Source organism: Syngnathoides biaculeatus, chromosome 11 (genome assembly GCF_019802595.1).
Source record: "Syngnathoides biaculeatus isolate LvHL_M chromosome 11, ASM1980259v1, whole genome shotgun sequence".
Taxonomy (NCBI): Eukaryota; Metazoa; Chordata; class Actinopteri; order Syngnathiformes; family Syngnathidae; genus Syngnathoides; species Syngnathoides biaculeatus.
In genome coordinates, this window is record NC_084650.1 from 14986315 (window position 1) to 14999715 (window position 13401).

Genomic DNA, 13401 nt, shown 5'->3' on the forward strand with positions numbered 1-13401 from the left:
ATGTCTGTTGACCTCTTTAAAAATGTCTCTCAGTCTGTGCAGTGTCAAATCATCCATCCATCCATTTTCTTTGCCGCTAATCCTCACGAGGAGTGCTGGACCCTATTCCAGCTGTCAACAGGTAGGAGGCGGAGCACACCCTGAACTGGTCGCCAGTCAATCGCAGGGCACATGGAGACAAACAGCCGCACTCACAATCACACCTAGGGGCAATTTGGAGTGTCCAATTATTGTTGCATGTTTTTGGAATGTGGGATTGAACCCAGGACCTCAGAACTGTGAGGTCAACGCTTTACCAGCTGATCCACCGTGCCTATAATTATGGTATTAGGTAACAACTACATACTCCGGTATAACAACTCAGTCTTTTATTTTAAAGGTCTTGAGATTCCAACCCTAATCACACCTGCAACTTTTATATCTGCGGGCATGACTGGTGGACCACACCCGTGACTTTATATCTGCGGGCATGACTGACCACCCCTGTACATTTTCCAAATGTGAGTGACCGCTTAACACGGTTAATTACCAATTGATTTTGAAAAAGAAAAAGATGAAAGAACATAATGGACGTGTGGATTGATCACAAACTTGACATTTAGGAAAAGCAACATATCACCACCTAAAAAAACAACAACATATAATATATCGTGCATCATTTGTTGTGTGGCGAGCTAATGATAGACTCGCGTCTTTGAGTCGTCGACAGAACACCCGCCTCACATTTTTTTATGGGTTTGTATTTATTCCACTGTCCATTCTTTCTCAGCTAGTGCAAAACAAAGCCATCAAAGGACATGGGAACATATCGTGCTTCACCGGAAAGATAATAAAGGCGCATCCCTGAATAGTTGAGGTGTCCACACACGCCCAACAAAGCCCTGGGCAGATATGATGTTTACAAAACAAGTCGCGTCAAGAAAACAAACACCAGAGGGGCCCAACCAGACACCGCCGGCGTGCTGTACTGAAGTTTCCCCAGCGATACTTAACTTTTATGAGCCCATTATTATGATGCGCAACGGGCGGCCCGTCGCAAAGAAACTCCAGAAGAACCCGCCAATTAGCGAGTGCCTATTGGGCGGCGGATGCGGAGGTGCGGTTAACAATTAAAGGCCGCCGTAAATGTCGGCCGCAGATGCAAATCGGGCGAGCGAACGGTTAAGCGGAAAGGCTCGGAGGAACATTTCGTTGCGTGATTGGCGTATTGTCCTTTGGTAGCGGCAGCCCCGCTAATATAATCCGCAATTAATCCCCAAATGCGTCATTCGTTTATCAAAAAAAATAAATAAAATGCCTCGCTCAAATAAAAGGACGGTAATTGTAATTATCTCAGGTAGCCATTAACTTGCCCCCAAACAAACTCGAGCAGTTCATGAGCGCCAACAAAAATCACGTGCCTTGGTTTTAACAAGCATTTATTGTCTTACAATAGTTAAGTTCGCCATTTTGTACAGCAAATGAACAAAAACGCATATATTTCATGTAAAAAGGGAGCAATGTAATGATATTTAAATTCATCTTCAGCGACAGTTATTGCTAAATTGACTTGCGCTCGCTCCACAGTGTCGTGTGCATCCAAAATTTGCCGAACTTGTTTCCTTTCCACTTGCACTATAATAGTCATTTTCAATTCCAGTTACACTTGGCTGGAGTTCCATTACGTCGCCGACGTAGTTTAATAAACCAAAAAAAAAATAAATAAAAAAACATGGCCTCTCGCCATCTGCGCTCAGTTAATAAACGTCCCAAGCCACTATTTTTTTTTTTTTTTTTTGCACGCGAGTATTACTTTCCCGATCATCTCCGTAACCGTACTAATAATATGAGCACTCGAGCCTGAAAAAGCCTTGATGGCATTCATAAAAATAACAACGCATTTAGTATCGCACGTTCCAAATACGCTTGAGTGCATTTCGCGGAACGTGTACCGTAGATGAAAACACGGAATTTGTTCGAGTTCAGCGACAGGCGAGTGGAGTTTTCCAAAAGGTAGGTTGGGCAAAAACTCAGAGGAGGAAGATTGCCCCGAGTTGAGGGAACGTCACAATTAGCCGCCAAAGAGAAATTCTGTTAATCGCCATGGTAACAGACTCTGTAAAATCTCACCTGCTGGCGAGCCGGTCAGGCAACTTCATTCTTTTGTGTCCGCGTTTAACTGTACAGAAACTCCTCATTTCAGTTTGTCCTCAAGTCACAGTTGAGGGCTCTCAAATACAGAAAAATAAAAATGTGCGCACTTAGTTTGGGCCTTCGCGTGACCTGTAGAATGTCTGAATGTTGCCGTTTCCTGCGGACTAAGTGACTTGTGCACTCTTCCAAATTTTTCAGCGGATGTGTTTCTTTAATTGAATAACAACCCAAGGACGAGACTCAAGTGCGAATATAAACTAAGTTGTGCACTTTTTTTTTTTTTTTTTAAAGGGAAAAAAAAACCCTTTCTGGGCTAAGGAATAACAAATGTAGAAGAAACTCACATTTCTTAAAGGTCCACTGTCATGAAATGCAAGATTTTTAGTATGTTATGAATGGGGAGAAAAAGGCAGCTGGAATGGACCCATCCGTTTTTTCACCACACAATATGATTTTGACGAAAAAGGCTTTTTGTCACTCCCGCCACGAAAATCCTCTCGAGGGATTTGTTTTCAAGAAGAAGCAGGAAGTGATGTTAGTAGCAGACGTCCACTCAGGCAGTCTCGTAAGTTTCTACTAGTTTTACCTGCTGGAAGGAAGCGCGTTCTTCCTTCGTGTTAGCTAAAATGCCGGCTCGTTGTATCGCTGGATATTCTTCGAACGCTCGGGAGGATGGAATCATTCTTCATAACTTTTCAAAAAGACCCGGTTCATCATGAAAAATGGATTGCACGGGTGCAAAGGACGAGCGCTAAGTGGGTTCCAAATGACAGGTAGGTGTATATACAGTTACTAAAAAAATAATCCTCTCAGAATGTAACAAAAGATCCGCGCACATAGGTCGGGGTGCTAAATGTGTCAATGTACCTGTCAGCGCCGAGCACGGCTTCGGACGAGGGGCAACGGCTTCGGCTCATACATACTGTCTGGGAGTCTGGTGTTAGTGAGAAGTGATCCGCATATCATCTAAATATGGCTAAAAACGATTGAGTAATATTGACCCGGTCACTGCACTCGATTGTGAGAAGTTCTCTTCTTTGAAAAGAGCTTCCATGTCCCATAGCAGGTGGCACAGCATATTTTCAATGGCGAACGTCCCGGTGTGACGTAATGAACAGACGATGCAGGCAATATGGCTACCGCTTGGATGTCGAATGAGACTTCCGCAACTTTGCGCATGGATGACGCGCCCTACGCTCATATTTATTTTTTCGAATGGATATTGAAGCGAATAATGTTATATGTATTTTTCCTTACAATATCTATTTTAGAATGTTTATCGGCATGACACTTGACCTTTAAGGAAAGTTTAATTTAATGCAAACCTGAGTTGACATTGCTGAAGTTAAAAAAAAAAAGAAAAAAAAAAAGATTACTCGGGTCCAGAACAGCTGACGCGCATGCGTAACCATTGACCAAAAGATGTCACCAACGGAGCCCCAATAAGTCGATTCACCATGGAAACCGAGAGAAATGTCAAGTTAATTACATCCCCCTCAGAGTTGGAAGGTTCTAACGTGGGCACGCAGTGACTGAAAATATCTCCGGAAAGACAACAAGAACCACATCGCCGCGGCAGGAGCAGAGGTGTGATGCGCTACTGCGTGACGCACCGAGTCCAAACCCAACTGCGCCTTCAATCCGGGCATAAAGCGAGGCAGGGGCCAGTATTCGCATTTGCGTGCCCGGGCGATGTAAACGCGCACAAAAAAAGAACTGTTATGTCAAAAACATTGATCTGATTGCAATGATCAATAAACATTTCAAGCATTCATTTTAATCACTTTGGACACTGGGAAAATAGTATTTGTTGCCTGGAACAACTACTTGAAGAGAGTGCAAAACCCCCGGAGTCTTTTTAAGCTTGTTTTTACATGATGATGGCTTTTACCATTTTGAACACAGTAGTTACACCAGTCCCAAAATAAAGAGTACTCACAGGCTTGAGGGTCTATTTGGTTTCTTGCTTTTGATACACTGAAGATCCGCGAATCGGCCAAGGTGGGTTTTTAATTAGACCGCGTTCCATCAATCACTCGCTGTATCTGGGGAGGAAAAAAAAATAAAATAAATAGTCAGCGGCTGCTCAAGGCTGACATGATGAATTTTGCAGTCTTAAGGGTCACAACAGCTGGAAAATGAGACGGTAAGACTCTTCTACAGCTTAAAAAAAAAAGTTATCCACTGTAGAATGCAGTAAAAATAAAAACCATGACAAAAAACTGCAGAAAGAAAATTGACAAAAACACACGCCGTTTCCTTTCAATCATTTGTAAAACAGACAGATGGGTCATTTTTACAATAGATGAATTTTGACGCCAAGTTTATTCTTATTGCGGAATACTAATTTTTACATTGCATTACTATATCGACAAGCAAGTCAATAAAAGAAAGACTTTTATAAGGCAATACTTTGTTGCCATTGTTACAAGCGTGGTTTCCAAACTTGAATTTAATATCATCGTTTTGCTTAGATATACTTTATTTGATAGGAAGCTTATGTGAATAGAACCTTCTTTCTTCAATGTGTTTTATGGGAAAACTTAATCCATCCATTTTCTTGGCCGATTATCCACACTAGGGTCGCAGGAGTGCCGTAGCCTGAATTATTTCATCACAGTATGATTAATTGTTTGTGCTTGCTCTGGGGAAAAAAAAAAACAAGTGTATGGCACCAAGGCGAAGAAAAATAATGAGAGCTGGACAAAATGTATTGGAGTTATAAATGAATGCAAATTATGCTCTTATACCAGACTTGGCATAATATGGATATAAATTCTCACCGTATGCAAATGTTTTGCTGCCTTTCCGACTGAAAACACTTTCGGATCTTCACTTTGGTGATGCTACACCGGAAGTCCCAAGGTAGCACAGCACCTCGGGCTATCACTGGCAATTTCTTTTTGCTTGAAACAACCGAATTGACGTTTTAACGGACATAGAACTCTAGACATATTTCAATAACAGTAAAATAAAAGTACTCACCAATTTTGAAGAGTCCAATTGGATAGAAGTCGATTTCACGAAGTTAGCAAACGTCGTCGTAGCAGCGGTTGCTAACGCTAGCTTGTTAAGAGCGCTATCGCTAGTTTAGCATTGCTAGTGCCGCCAATGCGGGACAACGTTCTCTGAGACTATCGCGGCGACACACTTTTCTAATCACTTCTAATCACTGGGACGTGCAACTATGGTCGGAAACCCGCGATGAATGAATGGAGGCCACGTTCGGATAAAAAAAAACGACTGTATAGTGCATACACATCGAGTGGTATGTCGATTGGGTGAAGCCAGTTGGCCGCCATTTTAGTACTCCCAAAACGTGTGGCGGAAATGGTTTACAGGTTGGATTATGGCGGGATTTTTCCTCAAAATTTGGCATTTAGAATTGAAACTGGTCGCGTGAACGTGACATTTTTTTCAGTTCTGGTAACATGAATAATTTTTAAATCAACTTGGTTTACCAAAAAAGGCTAAGTGCAAAGGAAAGACATAGAACAGAGTGACTACCATGAAACCTTGCATATTACCTAGGGCCCAATTTCCGTGATATGCTAACTTTTCCCAAAATATGCTGTGAAGCACTATCATCATGGCAAAAAAAAAAAAAAAAAAAAATCATTAAAACCAGTTAAATATATTTTTGGAAATAAGGACTCGCAATCGGGAAAATACATTAATTTGTTGTCTCTGCGACCACCCATTTCAGACGGAAAATTTAAACTTGTTTCAAACGTGTGAAAATCAAATTCAATTTCCAGAGTTCTGTATTTTGAAATTCATCAAAAATTTCACAGAAAATGTGTTTTCTTGCTTATCCACTGATGAAGTTTGGGAAAATATTGACATCACTTTTTCACGAAAAACCGCCGGCCTATAAAGGTGAAGCAGAGAGTGAACAACAACAACCGTAAACAAAACTTTGTTCGAGTGAATTAAGCTAAAAAAAAAAAAAACTTTACATACAAACTTTAACAGTGTCAAAGTAAATCTTTCGAACTTACCTGTGGAATGTTTTCTCACAGCCACCAAACTGGTGATTAACGCACAGGTCGGCACGCTTGTTTTGGGAGTATCAAGATGGCGGATAGCGACTGCAGTGTTGGTGGCCAATGAGCCATCCAGTCTTTTTTTTTTTTTTTTAAGATCAGTGGTTCGGAACTTGTTAGCAATTTTGGAACGACCGGCTACGGAGGGCCGCCGCGCAAAAAAAAAAGAAAAAAAAATAGCAAAATAAAAAGTGAAAGCGCAGTTATTTCCTGGCAGAAGGCGGTCACTCGCTGTTAGCGCATGCAAATGTAGATATGTATATAAATATTTTTTAAGATACTGTAGATGGGTGCGGTTGCGATTGGGTCCTTCCTTCAGGTGGCGTGTGAAAATATCGGCGGAGAGAACGACCTGGGGGAAATCCTGCGGAATTATTCCTGAAGCGGCGGCCGGGATCCGGCCGAAGCCTTCCCGGTTCTCATTCGCATTCACGGCCGATTCATATCGCCGGGCTTTTTCGTGACGTCGGGTCGGGGGGGGGGGGGGGGGTGTTAATCTCGCAAGGCTTTGAGAGCAGATAAAGAACAATTGAGTAAAATGAAGTGAGATGCCGCGTGCCCGGTGGATGATGAGGCGATAATTCACCGGCGGGAGGCTGCTTTGAGGGTATTAAACAAAATGAAATGAAAAGGGCGGAGAATATTCTCATGACTCTCGTAGCTACTTTGAAAAGACGCCAGCGGGGGAGGGGGGGGGTTCACTTGTTGGTTCTTGCGTCATTTGCATCAATTAACTACGGCCCTCAAAGCGTCATTAAAGCTGTACCTTTAAATCGTTTCTACGTTTCCCGATTCATTTCAAATTACCCCTGCTAGAAACAACACCCGCGATTTTCCCGTGGCACTTTGAACTTTGCAGGACCGTTGAGCGAGAGTCCTTTCCGCGGGCGCAACGCGGTGGAATTTTTTGCCTGAAATAAGAGCGAATCAATCTCGTCCCCCCCCCCCGAGCCGCTCCGACAAGGCAGCGGCGGCCGTAATTAAACTTTAATTGGCGTTATAAGCGCCGGCGTTCGGAACGTGAAAAAAAAAAACTGCAGGACCTATTTCACGACACCTTTGAAGGAACGACGCGCTCGCGTGAGGGGGGAAGCCGGCGTGTTTTGAAGCCGGTCTGTGAGAAGGCGGCGGGGAATGAATCCGCTCGCAACCGAGAGCCCAATTAGTTTCACCCCCGTTGCAAAGAAAAAAAAATAAATCAAAGAGGGTAATTAGTGTGGATCCAGGACGTAGGCCCGTCCCAATGAGATGGAGAATGAGCGATAAATCGTTCCGCGCACCGCCAAAAAAGCAGCAAAAAGAGGTCATGTGTGTTGAATTTATCATCAAAATGTAGAACAATTTAAATCTGTTAAACATGACGTCTTGGAACGATAAGAAAAAAAAGCAGAGACAAAATTCCCTTCCTGTCCCGTCGTTGTCGTAGCCGAGTCCGACGGTCGTTATTCTGTATCAAGGTCTCGAGAATGCGCCACATGGGCCGGGGAGCTCCACAGCGTGGTCGGTTTTCGAGCACGGTTGAAGAGATGACGCGTCACACAACGGGCATTTATCGACGACGTCGATGCCGATAGACGTTGAGCGTGTGACGCCAGCCCGAACGGAGTCGCGATGGCGTCGATCTCAGGGGGCCGCGGGAATTGTCTTTCGGATTCGGCTACTGGAGGCCATGTTGGGTTTGCAGCCGGCGATCCCGTCAGCGATGGCGGTTTGATGGACCGCCGAGAAGCCGCGCCCGTAGTCCTCTGCGTCGACGGACGCCCGACGAATGTACTGCTCGATTGATGACTCGGTATCTCGGACTGTTTTGCGCAACGGTCTGGGGCGCGCTTCTTGCCTTGTCATCTTGTGATTAGGATGTCCGGCGAGGTGGCACTGAAGCGCGTATTGTTGCGTGAACATCACACTGTGCTCGCGTACCGGAAGGAGTTTCGACTTGGCGTGTAGGCGATCGATGGAAGTGTTTTGACCTGCCTGGATGGAGTCCCGGTGATTTGGCTTCAGGTTGGGCGCAGCGTAGTTCAGGATCGATCTCCCGATGGCCTTGTACGTCGTGAGGATGGCGTCTTCGGTCTGGCCCCACGTGGTGCCGGCGAGGCACTTCAGAAGATTGTTTCTTTTTTTTGAGTTTGGCGCGCACGATTTTCCTGTGTTCATGGAACGCAAGCGAGGGATCGAAGGTGACGCCAAGGATTTTCGGATTACGGACGGTAGGAATCCGATTGCCTCCGATTTCGATGTTCAGTCTCGTCGACTGTTCAGCGTTCCAGGTGGTGAACAGCGTGGCCGACGATTTTTCACCTGAAAGTTGGAGTCCCGTAGGTGGCGCTAAGGCGGACTACAATAGGTGAACAAACTACTATCCTTGACGTCCGGTTTTATCTGAGGTGATGAAACATCGATTGCTCACTACGAGAAACGAGTTTGACACCGCATGCCCTAATCTCTATCATCAACTCCACAACTGTGCTGAGCTGAACGCAAAGGTGACGCTGTGCTGCCCCCTGCTGGCGTCGGTGTGCGGCGCAGTTACATAGAAGCTTGAATTTCACAGACAAGCTGCGTCGAGACGTCGTGTCGAACTGTGGACTTGAATATATTTCTCGGTGGGAGTACACTAGTTGGTGAATATAATGAGTTAGTTTAAAAAAATAAAAAAAAATAAACCGCAAATTGTTCCAAAAACAGAACTTCATATCCATTTAGATTCATTTCAAACTAATTGAAAATGAAATGGCTGGAAGATTGCGCACAAAGAAAGATGCTTCTGAAATGTACTTTATGTGCCACCGACATTAAAAAAATAATAAAAAAATCCCTCTATATGGATCACTTGAAAAAAATATTTCCTTGACACCGATTACTGTACTAATCATTTTTTTTCCCCAAAAATTAAGATAACATTGATTTGTTTTGGTTGACTTGTGTCCCCAGATTAAATCGACAACTCAGAACGGCAACATGAATAAAAAAGTCCCTCCAAATGAATCACGAGAAAAATACTTCCTTGACACCGATTACTGTACTAATCAGGACTACCACCAGTTTCTGATGAATCAGCTTTTTTTTCCCCAATTTAAGATAACATCGATTTGTTTTGGTTGATTTACGTCCCTGGATTAAAACGAGGACTCAGAACGCCAACATAAAAAAATAAAAAAAAGTCCCTCCAGATGAATCACTTGAAAAATACTTCCTTGACACCGATTACTGTACTAATCAGTCCCCCCCCCCCAAATTAAGGTAAAATTGATTTATTTCGGTTGAATTGCGTTCCCAGATTAAAACGACAACTCAGAACGGCGCAGACGCGATGCCGACTGTAAATGTCTTTTTATTACGTCCCGATGAGCAACATGAAAATATTGTTTTGAAATCTCAAACGTGTTGTCGTCGAAAAACGCGTCGTCGGTGCATTTTTCGCCAAATGTCGGGATTGTTAAAACAGTCGACGTCCCCGTCTGCTGGCCCGCGGCACGGGCATGCGCCCGCGAGGGTAATTAGGCGACAGGCCAGTCGAGCGCCGCCCCTCGATGCCGACGCTAACGTCTGCGCCGTGCTGATAACATTGACGCGTGGTCACCACGACGACGGCGGCGGCGGCGCCGGGAGGAACAGGCTCGGCGAGGGAGACGGCCATGATGGATGAAGAGGACAGTCGACCTCGCTTAAGGCCACGAGCGTCGAAAGCGGCCAAAGTCGCGCAATTGGTTTTGGGGCGTGGGGAGGCGGAGCACCCTGGACCGGTCGCTGGCCAATCACGGGACACAAATGAGTATTCAGATCATTTGGACTCCAGGTGTGTTTCGGTGAACTTTCAAAAATCAAAACACGGCAAATTGCAAATGTTTGGAAGATGACGATTTCATGCGAAGTCGCCAAATGGAAAATTTTCTTGCCGAGTTTTGCCGCAGCGCATCATTTTTTTCCGACCTGCAATTTCCACAGCAAAGACGTCTGATTGTTTTGATGGTTTGGGAATAATTACAATACCCAAAATGATGATACATTTTTTTTCCTGCACTCTGATGATTGTTTTGATTTGTTTTTCAGATTTGGAAAATGTAACAAAATCTGGAAATGCATGTTGTTGTTGATTTTTTTTTTTTTTTTAAGAAAAATGAATTAAAAAAATAGAAAATAAAAATGTGCCAACATGTTGAGTTTTTTTTTTCTCGTTTGTATAACAATCAATATTTTAAAAAGTCATAGTTTGGCGATGTTAGATTGCAGTGTTAACTTTATTAATTAAAAAAATCATAAAAATGTTCATGGCGGCACAGTGGATCAACTGGTAAAGCGTTGGCCTCACAGTTCTGAGGACCCGGGTTTGATCCCGGCCTCGCCTGTGTGGAGTTTGCATGCTCTCCCCGTGCCTGCGTGGGTTTTCGCCGGGCACTTCGGTTTCCTCCCACGTCCCAAAAATATGCAACATTAATTGGACACACTAAATTGCCTGTAGGTGTGATTGTGAGTGCGACTGTTTGTCTCAATGTGCCCCTGCGATTGGCTGGCAACCACTTCAGGGTGTACCAAGTGACAGCTGGGATGGGCTCTAGCACTCCCCGCGACCCTCGTGAGGATAAACGGCAAAGAAAATGGATGGATGGATAAAAATTTTCATAGAAAAATAAGAAAATGGATGGATGGATAAAAAAATATTCATAAAAAAAAAATCAATCTCCAAATCATAAAAGTTACAAACAGCAAGTTTTCTAGAAAGCAGGTTTAACATGCTCCCAGTCTAACTGTCATTTCTGACTTGACGGCCCCTGAACTCAAAAACTGAACATTTGGGTCCAGAAAAGCTGATCGCAACTACTTCAATCAAGTCCAAGTCCATCCATTTTCTGAGCTGCTTATCCTCACAAAGGTTGCAGGGAGTGCTGGAGCCTATCCCAGCTGTCAACGGGCAAGAAGCGGGGTACACCCTGAACTGGTTGCCAGCCAATCGCAGGGCACATGGAGACAGACGACAGCCGCACTCACAGTCACACCTTGGGGCAATTTGGAGTGTCCAATCAATGCTGCATGTTTTTGGGATGTGGGAGGAAAAACCAGAGTGCCCAGACAAAACCCACGCATCCAACATGCAAACTGCACGCAGGCAGGTCTGGGATGGAACCCGAGACCTCAGAACTTTGAGCCCAACGCTTTACCAGCTGACCCACCGTTTCACCCAAGTCCAAGTCATAAAATCTTAAAAGCAAAATATGCCTTGACTGCCAAAATGATATTTTTATACTTCCTTAAACTCCTTCCAAGTCCGCTTTTGGGCATCAGATATTGCACGTAAATCCAAAATCATCTCATTTTCCAAATCAATCCCATTTATGCTGCACTCGAGAACGCGGTTGGTTAAATGTTGGTCAAGTCAGAACTCGGGTTTTGATCCGGAACATGTCGAACCTGCTCGGCGGAATCCCCGCCTGACGCTCACGGGCATCGTCCAACGATGCCCTTCCGACCTTTAAACTCCGCCACTTTGAACTTTGAACTTCCTTTGAAGAAACTTTTACTTGGCTCACATTTGTCAAACTTTGTACTTATTATTTTTTCTTTTTCATCAGCCGAATTCTCCCCCTCTTTTTCTTCCGTTGCACCTTCTCCTAATGAGGCCAAAGCGGTCTCCTTCATCAGATGGAAAAGGTTCGGATATACAGTCAACGCCGGGGGTCCGGTATGGCGGGGTGTTGGTGGGCCAGCCTGCACCAAGTAAAGTCAGAACCAAGAATAAGCCAGCAATTAATGTAATTAGAAATAAAGCTCCGTGTCTAACGGTCTCAACTTGACCGAAATGTTAAGATCCGGGAATAATCCACCTAAATTTCATCACAACACTTTTAATGAGTCACCATGGCAACCATCGTTTAAATTAGCTTTCAAAGTTGACAATTAAGGGAGTTCAATACTCGTTTTCACTGCAGAATGCAAGACCCGGCTGATGTTATTATTATTATTTTTCATTTCAATTTGTATTCGCCTTGACAATAAAAAACAAACAAACAAACAAAGTGAAGTATTGCATCCGAGGGCGTTCGACATTTAATAAGGAAAACAAACGACGAAGCGCTGCGAAAATTAAGCCGCATTTTAAGACGCGTGCGAGTGCAGAGTTAATAATTTGGTTTTTCCATCAGGTAAACAAATATGAGCAATGTTTGCGATGATGAGGAAAAGGGGAAGGAGGTGTCCTGGAAGAAAAAAAAATTGACGCAACACAGCTTGAAGTCATACGTATATGGATGCATGTATCATAAAAAAAAAAAAAATAAAAATAAATAAAATTGGCCACACAATATGGCAGCAAATGGATTAATAAATCAATTATGAATCAAAATCAAACATTTTCAGCGACTGTTCCCTCCAAAAGAAGCAGGTGAAAAAATTGGGGGAAAGATTTAAAAAAATTAAAAAAAAAAAATCTGGGGGCTCACTGCCACCTTTGCCACTTTGGCGTCATTCGTCCCCTGGTTCGCCTTGCCAGTGTTTTTCCACTCACCCCCTCCACTTTGCCAGCCACGGGCACGCCCACCTACCTCACTCACTCATTCATTCATTCACTCACTCACTCACTCACTCTAACCGCCTGCTGCCCGTTGAAAAGCGCCTTTTGATAGGCAGTAAGCATGGCGCCCTCTCGCGGCCACACCGGCACATCACGCCGTGTTTACGTGCAACTCGTGCTCCTGTTTACTGATCTAAAAAAAAAAAAAAAATGAAAAAAAAAAAAGGCCTGGATGGGGCATACACAGCTAGCGGTGTGTTGATTGGTTGAAGCCAGTTGGCCGCCATCTTGGTACTCCCAAAACGTGTGTAAAACGTGGTTTACAGGTTGGATTATGGCCGGGTTTCCTCAAGTTTGGCATTTAGAATTAAAACTGGTCGTGTGAGCTTGACATTTTTTCATGATCATGAAAGATTTTTAATTTGACCAAAAAAGGCTCTGTGCAAAGCGAAGACCTAGAACACCATGAGTAGCAAGAAACCTTGCATATTACCTAGCGCCCGATTTCCGTGACGTTAACTTTTCCCAAAATACGCTGTGAAGCACTATCATCTAAAAACAGCAAAAAACTAAGCATTTTTTTTCGTCATGAAAACACTACATTTTAAGTCAATGAGTTCGATATATTTTGGGAAATATGGGAAAATACATGCTAAACGCATTTTTCATTTGTTGTCTGTGCGACGTCCTATTTCAGACAGAAAATTTCAACGT

At 43.8% G+C, this 13401-nt stretch overlaps 1 long non-coding RNA gene across 2 annotated transcripts in view; it reads right to left on the reverse strand.

Annotated features, from left to right (window-relative positions):
* The window catches only part of LOC133508472 (uncharacterized), a 91147-nt gene extending 85488 nt beyond the window's left edge, over positions 1 to 5659 (reverse strand). The window contains exons 1-3 of one of the 2 annotated variants that reach the window (XR_009797059.1): positions 5119 to 5659; positions 4917 to 5039; positions 4073 to 4178 (exon numbers count right to left, since the gene is read on the reverse strand). This is a non-coding gene — a long non-coding RNA (uncharacterized LOC133508472). The remainder of the gene's footprint in view (positions 1 to 4072; positions 4179 to 4916; positions 5040 to 5118) is intronic. The other variant, XR_009797058.1, reaches the window with a different exon arrangement.
* Between the last annotated feature and the right edge of the window lie 7742 nt (positions 5660 to 13401).